Below are 12,745 nucleotides of genomic sequence, written 5' to 3'. Positions count from 1 at the left end.
CATGGTCTCCCTGGTGTTAGATTTGAAACGCAATGATATATAACACAGCAAACAGGACCCAAGATAACAATACACAGTGAGACCAAAAATGCACAGTTTTGGGAGAAAAGCACCAAATAGTAAGACCCAAGCACCTCTTCATATGTACATAAAATAATATACTGACTGAAAAGAACTCCAAAGATAAGGAAACAAAGAACCTCTTCTGAAATTGTCTTATTATTTTTAGATGACTCTACATTCTTTACGTCATATATTGTGTATACATGAGCACCTCTAAGGGAGGCTAGGAGGAGGGCACAGAATGAGTGGAAAGTGAGTGAAAAGAAGACAGTAGAGGGGGCCCACAGCTGCACTGGGCATTGATGAAAGTGAACCAAGCAACTCCAGGGTGGTCTTGGGAGAGAGGAAATGACAGAAAAAGAGGGAACATGATACTAAGCCAAGGGAAAGAAATGTACATATCACCTGATCTGGGAGAAATTGTCTTGTTAATGTTCATAGAGCTCATAAGCTTTGTAGATTAGAATGACGATGTCTGTTATTGGGAAGGTTTACTATGCACTGTGAAAGTTGTGTAGTTAATCTTAATAAAAGAAAAAAAAAAAAGAAATGTAAGTTGGGGGCTGGTGGCTCACACCTGTATCCTAGCTATTTAGATGGCTGAGATCTGAGGATCGAGATTAGAAGCCAGCCGAGGCAGGGAAGTGCACCCACAAATGGCCACCAAAAATCTGGAAGTAGAGCTGTGGCTTGAAGAGTAGAGTACAAGCCTTCAGTGAAAAAACTAAGGGGACTTGGGCACTGGTGTCTCAGGCCTGTAATCCTCGCTACACAGGAGGCTGAGATCTGAGGATCAAGGTTCAAAGCCAGCCGGGGCAGGAAAGTTGTCGAGACTCTTCAATTTGCCACCAGAAAACTGGAAGTGGAGCTGCGGCTCCAAGTGGTAGAGCGCTAGTCTTGAGCAGAAGATCTCAGGGATAACCTCAGTGACAAAAAAAAAAAAAAAAATGGGGCGGGGCAGAGCTTAGCCCCTGAGGTCAAGCCCCAGGACCAGCACAAAGAAAATAAAGAAAAAATGTTTTTTAGATTTTTTTAAATTAAAAAAAGTGACATTGAATACGAGCATAGGCCCTGCAAAGTCTTATATGGATAATCTACACGTGCGGCAAAACCAGACGACGTGGCAGTATGATGTGGAGTTGCGTGTTCCCGGCAGCCCCCTCGTGCATCCTGTGATCTCACACCTGGCAGTCCAGAAACTGGGCATCTCCAGCCGGCCGTGGGGACTGCCTTTCCTAGGAAGGGGCCGGTGGGCGGTTCTCATCCTAGGCCGGGGGAGGGGACTGCGGGTGTCGCTCCGTGGGCGCGCTCTGATCCACTCCAACAGCAAGCACTCGGGAAAAGTTTGCTGAATGGATGACGAGTCCCCCAAGGTGGTCACTGACTGTCTGCGTGCATGGGCTGTCGGGCTTCTCCTGCTTCAGTGGGATTCTCGCTGCCTTGCTCTATTGCAGTATAAATCGCAGGGTTAGGAAAGTGTTCTCTTCCCTGTCTATTTAAATGATTCGGAGCTTGTTTTATTATACCAAATTATCACCAGGCTAATTGCATGGCAGCCTCTCCTGTTACTGCTGGCTGGCGCCATGCAACTGATGGACTCTGCTGATACTGAGCTGGTGGGGGGGGGGTCGGGCTTTTACCCAAGCAGAATTCTACTACCTAGAAAAACTCCCAGAGCTCCTAAGCCTCGGACGAGTCCAGTGTGGGCAGCGGTGCTTAAAAGCACAGGACCTGAAGTCAAGCTGCCTGGCTTTGAGTCCTGTTGGACCCATTGTGGATACTGTGACCTGGCAATCTCTGTGCTGAGATCTTCCAGCTGTGAAACAGGTGGAAACTCCCTAGGAGGGCTGTTGAGAGGTGTATGGTAAATCTTGTGTAGTATTTGGTGTCCTGCTTGGTAGGTAGTTAGCTCTCCCCATACTAGGAGCATGTAGTGTATTAGCATCGTTCATATATGCTGTTGTTTTGGCATCTTTTCCTTCTCTCAGTAGCTCTGGAATGAATGCAGACATTGACATGATTAAGAATCATGCTGGAAATGTTGCTGTAATGATTTTCTCAAGCATTAGAGAAAGGGATGAGGGAGAGAAAAGAACATAACCAAATGTATTATACACATGTATGAAAATAACAAAAGCAATTATTTTACTTAATTGATGTAACGTATCAATTTAGAAGAGAACAACCAGCCAGGTGCTGGTGGCTCACGCCTGTAATCCCTGCTACTCAAGAGGCTGAGATCTGGGGATTGCAGTTCACAGCCAGCCCGGGCAGAAAAGTCTGTAAGGCTCTGATCTCCAACAAACCGCTCAGAAAAAGCCGGAAGTGCTGCTGTGGCTCGAGTGGTAAAATGCTAGCTTTGAGCACAAAGAAGCTCAGGGACAGCGCCTAGATCCTGAGTTCATTCCCCAGGACCAGTAAAAAAGAGAGCGAGCAAATCACGAGCAGAGCAGAGGTGATATGACTCCTTTGAGTGAGCATAAGGGCAGCAGACTTAGAGAAGGTACTGACTGCTGTCAGTGATTCCAGCAGCTAAAAGTAGCATGCCTTTTGCTTTCTGTGTCACCTGTGGCTCGTGACCTGTACTTATTATATGGGAAAGGAATTGTATAATGATACTTCAGGATGAGCTGTCATCTTTTATGACCTCAACCTTGTTAATAGCAAAGTACCAGCAGACTGGCATAGGATGCTTGGATCTTACACAAAAAAATCAAAGATGCTTATCCAAGTGTTGAGTGAGCACAGGCTTGTGTGTGTCCACTTTCTTCCTGACACTTGGGGTTCAGTGACAGACCCAACTTCCCACAGCATCCAAGGACAGTGGCCCAGGATGGGGAAACTGAGATTACTAGGTTTCTCGCTTGGCTCACTGCTCTGTTTTCTTTCAGCCTGGAATTGTGTGTGGGAACTGATGAAGTTGGGCAAAATGAATCCTGAAGTTCATGCAGATTTATTTCTGAAGCCTTTTCTCACCTTACGTGTCGGCACATCCTTGATTATTGTCACTCACTCGCCTAGCGTGGTCTCTTCTCCATCCCGTGATGGGAGTGGGGTCTCTAAAAGTGGGGTTTGCAGCTCACCAGTTTTGCCAGAATCTTTTGTAGGATTTTTATAAAATTTGTTTATGATCTAATATTTGCCCGCCATTTCTCTGTCAGTTTGGAGAACCTTTTTTCTGCCAAAGGACATTTGGATATTTGTGATGTCACTGTAGGGCTGTACCAATGACAGTACAGGCCTCAGGAAGCAGGCCAAAAGCATGTGTCTCACCTGCCACCTCCCAAATGATTTCAATAGTTTCCTATGATCTGCAGGGTGGATGTTTCCCTGATAGGTGCTTGGAACTGAGCTGTGATCCAGTCATTTTTGTCCTTGTAGAGCTGACATTCTTGGAAGCAAAGGCAAAAAAAAGCGGATGTTGAAAGTTGATAAGTGCAGAGAAGAAAAGCAGATTAGATATTAAGAGGCTGTTTCTGTCTTCTCCATTCATAGAATTCCTAAAATTTTTTCCTGAGAGTATTAAGGACAGTGTGTGTGTGTGTGTGTGTGTGTGTGTGTGTGTGTGTGTGTGTGTGTGTGTACTGGGGCTTGAACGCAGAGCCTGGACACTGTCCCTTAGTTTTTTCATTGGTACTCTATCACTGGACCCATAGCTCCACTTATAGCTTTTTTTTTTTTTGCCAGTCCTGGGGCTTGAACTCAGGAATCGAACCCAGGGCTTCCTGTATATGACGCAAATACTCTATCTCTAGGCCATATTCCCAGCACTTCCAGCTTTTTGATGATTAATTGGAGATAGGAATCTCAGAGGCTTTCCTGCCTATGCTGGCTTTGAACCATGATCCTCAGATCTCAGCCTCCCTAGTAGCTATTCTTACAGGCACGTGCTACCAGTGCCCAGCTAAAGGATAAACTTCTTACTGATGAGCCATACCTCCAGTCCTAAAATTTCAGATTAAAAAAAAACACACACAAAAAGCACCAAACCCCAAAACAAAAACAAAAACCTACTCTAGAAAGCTGTTTAAGCTTCAAGAGTATGTCATAAAAAATGCTAAGTCTGGGGCTGGGAATTGTGGCTTAGCCGTACTTACCTAACATGCATGAGGCCCTGGGTTCGATTCCTCAGCACCACATATATAGAAAAGGCCAGAAGTGGTGCTGTGGCTCAAGTGGCAGAGTGCTAGCCTTGAGCAAAAAGAAGCCAGGGACAGTGCTCAGGCCCTGAGTTCAAGCCCCAGGACTGGCCAAAAATAAATAAATACTAAGTCTGGCAAGTGAAGGTTCCTTAAGGCATCTAAGTCTACCTTTCTTAGAAGGTGGGTTTGGCCTATGTCTCCTAGAGACAAATGTAACTGTTCTGCAGGGGAGCAGGAGTGAAACAGAGTGAAGCAGCCACATTGTACTTTTGGGTCAGTTTCCCACCATAGACTCAGCTCACCTCTAATCTCTGAAAGGACATGTGCAAACCGCTAAGGAGAAAGACCGGGGGAATCTAGTATTCTGAAATCCAAACTCTCCCTTCTGTCCCTTTGTTTTTAAATAGGCAACCAGAAGAAAATAAGGTGTTGCAGAGTAGAGGAGGCAACCTTGTAGAATCGGTTCCATCCACTGGTTCCTTTGTTTGTCTCATAATTTGTAGAAGGACAGGTTGTTTTTGTCTGTTTTGGTAGTACCGGGGCCTGAACGCAAGTCTCAGGCTTGCTCAGCTTTGCTTGCTTGGGTGACACTCTATCACTTGGGCCAATGCCTCCAACCTAGCTTTTTGCTGGCTATTTGAAGGCAGAGTTTTGAAGACTTTCTTTCTTAGGCTGACTTTGATCCACATCTTCCAATCTCAGCCTCCTGAGTAGCTAAAATGACTTGTTTGTTTTAGCTTCCTTGATGAATCACATAATGGGGCCTGGGTTGACAGAGCCGGACCAGGAGAGAAAGACTGGTGAAATGAAGGCACTTTTAACTCTTCAATGCTCCCGCTCTAGGGCAGAAGTCTGGTTGGGATAAACAACTGTCAAACAGAACCATTTGTCATTCTGCACAGTTAACGTGAGAGCTCCGCCCTCAGCAGGAGGTTGTTAAATTTGACACATTCAACGGAATCCTGCAGCCTGCTGCTCTTGAACTCTGGCCTGCAGGGCAATTCAGTTGTAGTGTTTGGAAGTTTGGGGGTAGGGCAAAGAAAACATAAGACTGGGATGAGAATTTTGTCTCCCTTCTCCCCCCACCCCACCAAAAGGAAAAGAAGGCTACTTCCAAAAGAATGCATCTATGATGCAAGATCTAATGGAAAGTTCTTTTTCTTGTTTTTTTTTTCTGATAAACACAAGTCTGGGCCTCCTCAAACCCCACACATATAGGCCAAAATGTGGTTTCCTTAGATTTCACATTATGGGACTATATAAATAGCTTCGGTCAAGTGGAATATTCTAGAGAGATGGCTTTTCTCATTTATATAGAAATAGTTTGCAAATGAAATTCATGTCATTTTTAAATGGAAATTGCTACTGCATGTAGAATTTACCACCCCCTGTGATCAGAATATCTAGCCATACACAGTGTGTGACTGTGTGTGCGTGTGTGTGTGTGTGTGTGTGTGTGTGTGTGTGTGTGTAAGGGTGTAAGGATGTTTTGCTTTCTCTGTCTTGGTTTCCACACCTAAAAAAATAGTTGCAAGTCTTGTTAAAACATTTTGGGGGGGCAGATGTACAAATTACCCCTGGCTCCCATGATTTGGTTTTTCCACCATGAACATGCATTTCTGTACCCTCAAACTCAGACCGACTAGGCAAAACCATTTTCTTTCTGAGTGTCCTGTTCCCTCCCACTCTTTGTGTCTGTGGTTACTGTTAGGCTGACCCCTATGTCTGGGGCAAACACCAAGCTTGAGTCACCTACAGCTGCGAAGGGTTGTGCTTTAGAGCCCAGAGGAAAATGGGAAGTACAGTTCCTTCCTTCTGCGCTGGTTTGGGAACCTGGGACAGGTACAGCCACAGGTGGGCCACATTTTGCTGAAGTTTAAGATCCAGTCTTAAGATCCTGTGTTGTTGTTTGGTTTTTTAGATGTAATCTCTTGCAACCTTTTTATATCTGAGATGCTTATTTTCTTTCTTTCTTTCTTTCTTTCTTTTTTTTTTTTTTTTTTTTTTTTTTTGCCAGTCCTGGGCCTTGGACTCAGGGCCTGAGCACTGTCCCTGGCTTCTTCTTGCTCAAGGCTAGCACTCTGCCACTTGAGTCACAGCCCCACTTCTGGCCGTTTTCTATATATGTGGTGCTGAGGAATCGAACCCAGGGCTTCATGTATACAAGGCAAGCACTCTACCAGTAGGCCATATTCCCAGCCCCAGATGCTTATTTTCTCTTTACAATATTGAGTTTCATTTTTTTGCCAGTCCTGGGGCTTAGACTCAAGGCCTGAGCACTGTCCCTGGCTTCTTTTTGCTCAAGGCTAGCACTCTGCCACTTGAGCCACAGCGCCCCTTCTGGCCATTTTCTGTATATGTGGTGCTGGGGATTCGAACCCAGGGCCTCATGTATATGAAGCAGGCACTCTTGCCACTAGGCCATATCCCCAGCCCCCTGAGTTTCATTTTTTGAAACAGTGAATGTGAAAAGATGTTTCTTTTTGCTGCTCCTTCCCCTGCTCCCATTTTCTTTAAGAAACTATTGCTAGCAAAAACAAAAAACCCACAGCTAATTAAAATTTTTAATAAACGTTATCAGCTTCAGGGAGTCCTCTAGGGGACCCAGGGAGGGGAGGGGCTCTACCTGCAAGGTGTTGACCTTCACTTTGTGATCATCCCGGGCATTGTGTTTGTGAGTCTGAGGGCTCTTGTAGGAAGGGCAGGAGAGAGCTGGGCTGTTCCACACATGCCTTACCATGGCCAGACAAACCTTTCCTGGGCTGCCCCGGGCTACAGTAGAAACCGGTTCTCAGGTTCTGGCTGAGTGGACTTCCCCTTTCCTGGGGGCCTGCTCCTGTCAGAATGGCCTGCGGTGATTGGCTGGGAAGAGTGCAGTAATCTGAACTGCCTTTTGTACTTGGCTAATCAGAGCTGGGCAGGCTCCCAGCAGAGGTGCCTGGGTGTCAGACACCTGTGTCTTAGCTTTCACCTTCCAGCCGCCAGCTCCTGGGGATTTTTCCTGAGCCGGAATCCTTCCTTGGTGTCACCGCCCTCAAGGCTGGAGTCCTGCCTGGCAGGTCAGCCCGGCCCAGTATCACGCTGGACAACAGTGTCCAGCAGAAAACTCAGGACAATGAGTGTGCCGGGCTTAGACATCCACAAGGTATGTCCATTTTAAACCAGGTTTTATCTGTTGTGGGCTTTGTTTTTTATATTCATTGTGACAGAAATGCCGGTGTTAGGAAGGTGAACCGAAAAGAGGCCGGACCTTGTTCAGTTGCCGTCTTTAGGATGCATTCACCAAGTCAGCCAGCTGTCCGACGCACTGGCAAAAGAACACAAAGGAAGAAATAAAAGCATAAATGGGGAAGGGAGACCTGGCAGATTCCTCTCACCCTGGCAGGCACTTGACACTTTATTTCTGTTGGATGTGAACTCAAGCAATGGTAAAGTAACCTTTATCTAAAGCCAACTAATACGTGTGTGTGTGTGTGTGTGCGTGCGTGCATGCGCACACGAGAATGTGTGCAGTCACAGAAAGTCTGGCTGAAAACTCTGTCTGGGAGTTGGGGGTGAGGTACCTCCAGGATCTCTGCTCTAATTTGAATGATAACTTATTTTTGAAGCTATTCTTTTTCTCATGCAATATGGATGCAACTTTTCTTTGACAGGTTCACTCGACATGGGTGAATTAGTGAATTCCACTTAAGCAGGGGACTCTTGATTTGCCCATCCTTCTATTCCCAGGGGTCAGATGCTAAATTCGAGCGTCTAAACTGGAGCAGCAGTTGGAGGCTTAGGAATGTTAAGCCCTGATTCTGATTAAGCGTACCCAGGACTCTGATCTCATTTTACTTGCAAATTGATGGACAAATACTCCCAGGACCCTCCTATCCTCCCTCTCGGGTTGCTGTTAGTGTTACTTGCCATTTGGTGATTTAGCAATCTAGAGAGCTGGGGAAAGTTTAGCAAGTTTGGAGCCAGTGTGGTTTCCCTGCCTCCTCTGACATAGGCAGAATGCCATTCCATCTTGGGTTTTTCATTTTGAGTTTACTTTGCCTAGTTTATTGGTCTAAAGAATATAAAAACCTTCATAAAAGGGATGTGTCTACCAATTTCCAGGATTCTAACCAAGTAGCAAATGGCAAGAAGGGAAACTTGATCAAGGTTCCTAAATAAGTAGTAACTATTCCCTGGTAATCTATACATTAACCCTAGAAATATGTCTTTTCCTTCCAATGTCAGTAATCAGTTGAAATTTTCATTTGTTACCAATCTGTCTGAATAACAACACTTTCCTAATAGATCACCGTGTAAGTAGTAATACTAAATACAAATACTCAAGTGATTGCTTTGACAGTACCTACTCAGTGAAATGTGACCATCTCCTAGGTACAACATTATTTAAATACAATATTTGTGCAGATAGTATATGTTTATATGTGTGTGTAATTGATGATGATTTAAATAAATAGATTGATAGGAAGGTAGAGAGGTAATACTAAATGGATATCTAAGTGTTAAAGGAGTTTAAGAGAAGTGAACATTGAAAGCTAGATAGATGATGAATACTTAGCATTGTTTTTACGTCAAAATTTCATCTTTGCTTATAGATTACAACCTGGAGAATATGTTTATCAGAGATGGCTTCCAGGGTTAAGAATAAGTCATTTTTGGGGCTGGGGATATGGCCTAGTGGCAAGAGTGCCTGCCTTGTATACATGAGGCCCTGGTTTCAATTCCCCAGCACCACATATACAGAAAATGGCCAGAAGTGGCGCTGTGGCTCAAGTGGCAGAGTACTAGCCTTGAGCAAAAAGAAGCCAGGGACAGTGCTCAGGCCCTGAGTCCAAGGCCCAGGACTGGCAAAAAAAAAAAAAAAAGAATAAGTCATTTTTGTATGGGGAAGTATGAATACAATCTTAGTTGTAATCTATCTTTAAACACATACACACACACACACAGTTAAAACTCCAGTTTTTAACAGTGTTTGGAAAGAAGGAAAAAGTGAAAGCTCTATCTTACTTAAAAATTAAGATGCCTCATATTCTCATATTGAGAATACAGAAAAAGTGTACAATACCAAGGGACTCCAAGTATGTAACTCAGCATAAACTATGTTTACTGAGGCAGAAGTGGAGGTTATTTCATTCCAAGGACGCTATCACTAGAGACCTGGACTGGAGGGCTGGGGGATTACAGATCTTCAGAGTCTCCATCCCAGAGCTATGGAATGCTTGCCAAGCTCCCTCCACAGCTGGGTGGGGAGGGTGGGGGGGGGCATGGGCAGCACACAATGGGCACAATAGAGCTGCCCAGCCCACTCCCCAACACACACGCCACCCCATTAGCTGCCTTCAACAGTAGCTCCTCAAAAGGAAGCCTTCCCTCCCTCCTTCCTCCCTCTCTCCCTCCCTTCCTTCTTCCCTCTTCCTTCTCTCTACCTCCCCTTTATCCTTTTTTTCCCTTCTTACTCTCGCTCTCTTATCTCTCCCCCTTCTGTCTGTTTGGCTCTGTCTCTCCCTACGCCCCCCCCACCCCTCCCATTCACCCGTCCACAGCTGCCTTGGCTGGAGAGCTGGGCAGCAGCCCCCCAGGGCACTGTGGTCCAGTAGAGGCATCGGATGGTCAGGCTGGGGGTCTGGAGCCCCGTGCCTCAGGAGGAAGGAGCAGCCTCGGGAGATTGCTGCCCCCAGACAGAATGCTGGTAATTCTTGTTAGGTCAAACCTCTAAAAGGCTTGTTTCTGTTTCTAAACAAACCCCAAACTCTACAGTGATTCCGGTGCTCCTATGTTAGTCAAGCGAGAAGCTGAGTCCTTGGCAGAGAGGGACACTGGAGGTTTTGGAAGGCAAGTGGAAGACCTAAGGGTCTTCTTGTGTCTCAGTTGGATGGACTGGGCCCAGAAAGGACACTCAAATGGTGGTAACTGTGGCTTGTCATCGAGTGCCACCGAACGCTGGGCTTTCCTTGAAGACATGTCCTGGAATTCGCAGGCTGTCTGTGCTGGGCCCTGTGATTCGGGGAGCTGGGTGGCAGCGCCGAGGGGGACTTGGCACACAGTGTGAACCAACCCCACCCTGAGAAAGGATGGCAGTTGATAGCCTCATTTTAAGTCCTCAGTGGACCCTAAGGCTCCGAGGAAGCCCTGCACACCAATACCTGTGGGCAGGAGTGGGACCAGCCCTGCAATTGGCTGCCAGGCCCCCACCCCGCCTTCCTGGTAGCGGGTGGGGGCCTTAGTGGCCTTCCTTTCCCAGCCATGTATTAGGCACGGCTCACTAATCCCTCCAGCTGATGCCCTGCAGCTCAGGGTCGGCGGCCTAGTCTGGAAGAGAGAGGAGCCAGCCCTTCTCTTTTGTCAGGCATCCCTTTAACTTTGTCTTTCCTCCAGCAGTTCTGTCTGGGTAGCACCATAGCTTGAGGTCCAGATGTGCTGGCTTTTATAACAGGACCACTCTGGACTTGGGAGGGCGTGAAGATTTCACGACAGAAATATCAGATACCCAGCAGGGCCGCGCGGATAGATGGACGCATGCGCGCAGGTGTGCAGGTGTGCACACACCTGCCGGCTTGAACCACGTCCAAGGCCGGTGTGTGGTTGGTGAGGTTTGTCTTCTGCTGTGTCCGGGAAGGGAGACACGCTCTCCCCTGTGGCTTTGCCCTGGAGGAGCCGGCCCCATCAGATCATTTATAACAAATTTCAGTTCAGGCTCCTGGACGGGGAGGCCAGCCGGGGGCCGGGGGCCGGGGGCCGGGGAGGAAGGTGCGGGGCTGTGGCCTCCGGAGGTATGTGAGGAATGTTAATGGCATGCTTGAGTGGCGGATGCCGAGCTCGGAGCCCTGTTCTTGTGGCTTTCTGTTGTGGTCCTGGGGTGTCCTAGCAACAGCTCTGGCTGCATCCCAAGAATGCCCCCCTCCCTTTTAAATTAAAATTAGCTAACTCACCCCCTCCCCCCCCCCCAAAAAAAAAAAGAAAAAAAAACTTGCTCTGCTGCGCAAGAAGAATCGGGGTAGGATTCAGATTCTTTCTTCAGCATGATAAGCTTTTAAGGAAGAAAAGGCCTGCATCCTTAATTCTTGCTCTTTAAATGAGCAATTTGTACTTCTGGTTGAGATCTACATTCCCCCTGGGGTAGAATTCTTTTTCTTTTTCTTTGGAAAAGAATGGAGGTGAACACAAGTTTCTAAAGCTGTGGGCAAAGTCATTAGCAAAAATATGCTTGGAAAAAAAATGTAGTTAGTGGTTGGAGATTTTCCCAGTCCTCGTTGCTTCTTAGCAATTCTGTGGGCAGCTACATTTTTCCCCTTGTGATAATGTAAGCTTTATAAGCCTGGCTGTTCAGGTGACAGGAAATTCAAACAGATGCTAATTGTACTCATTGTACCCGAGTGGTGTGTGTTTGGGCTCCAATAAAAGTCTTAGATCTGGGTAACAGCTGGCCACAGAAAAAGAGGGAAGGGAACTAACTACTCTTGGTAGTTTTAAGTTGTAATTGGTTAGACATTAAATTAGCCACCTACAAAAACCGAGGGTGTCTCAGGATTAGAGATCACTACAAAATAATAACCCCCTGCAACCTGGGCTGGCACGATAGGTGGGCAGGAAAAGATTGGGATTCTCTTTGCTCACTGCCCGCCCTGGGTTGGAAGGGCCAGTCCTTGTCTGATTGCCGGCAGTGTTCGGAAGGCTCAGCGCCATCACACACAAGAGACTTGGAAGCAGTCTGAGGGTCAGAATGATGACTATGCAGGAGGATTCTGCGCTGTCTTGCTGCCCCACAACCCTGGGAGAATGTGCTCAAGAACTTTTTTCTGCCCTTCAGTTTTTAGCTTGACATACTTCCCTCAACTCTTGGGAAATCAGATTTCACAGTGGACCACGATCCCCCGCCCTATCTAGCGCCTTTGTAGCTGGGATTGCAGATAGGCTCCCCCACCCTCAGCTTGTTGTTTGAGGTAGTCCTCACTAACGTTCGTCTGGGCTGACATCCAGCTACAATCCTATCTCTGCTTCCCAAGTGGCTGCAATTACAGGCATGAGCCACCGTGTCCCTCCAGCCTTGGCCTCTTACAATATTCAATGTTATCAACTAGTTAGGTTCTGACGTGCCTTATTTTTATTTACGTTTTTAAAAATCAGTATATCTTAATGATACCAAGTGCCATCGTGGTATTTCCACACGTGTGTACTGCATCATAAGCGAAGTGTTTAGGGTTTGAGCAGACAATGAGCCAAGATGGAGCCACCTTTCTGAAAAGCAGGCAAACCTGAGAGGGCCGTGGTTCACTGGGAGGGAAGGGAGGGAGAGAGGACATAGAGACACGGAGAGAGAGGGGGAGAGAGAGGGAGAGAGAGGGAGAGAGAGATAGACGGACGGACACCCAGAGACAGATGGACAGAATCCTGCAGACCATGGGGTTTTAAGGGTTTTTAAGGTCATGAGCAGAGGGGGAGGGGGGGGAGAGAGGCTGTTGGAGGAAGCTGGCGCTGGGGCTGATTGGCTTGTCTAGAGTCAGTTACAGGAGACTGAAACTTAGGTTGGGTTGTGATGACCC

At 46.8% G+C, this 12,745-nt stretch overlaps 1 long non-coding RNA gene across 1 annotated transcript; it reads left to right on the top strand.

Moving 5' to 3' along the window:
• The first annotated feature begins 379 nt into the window (after positions 1 to 379).
• LOC125364955 lies at positions 380 to 12,529 on the top strand. Its single transcript, XR_007213600.1, has 3 exons — positions 380 to 391; positions 2,253 to 2,256; positions 10,531 to 12,529. It is a non-coding gene; the product is annotated as an uncharacterized LOC125364955 (long non-coding RNA).
• Positions 12,530 to 12,745: the final 216 nt, after the last annotated feature.

Source organism: Perognathus longimembris, chromosome 16 (assembly GCF_023159225.1).
Source record: "Perognathus longimembris pacificus isolate PPM17 chromosome 16, ASM2315922v1, whole genome shotgun sequence".
NCBI classification, from domain to species: Eukaryota; Metazoa; Chordata; class Mammalia; order Rodentia; family Heteromyidae; genus Perognathus; species Perognathus longimembris.
This window is presented reverse-complemented; position numbering and strand designations above follow the sequence as displayed.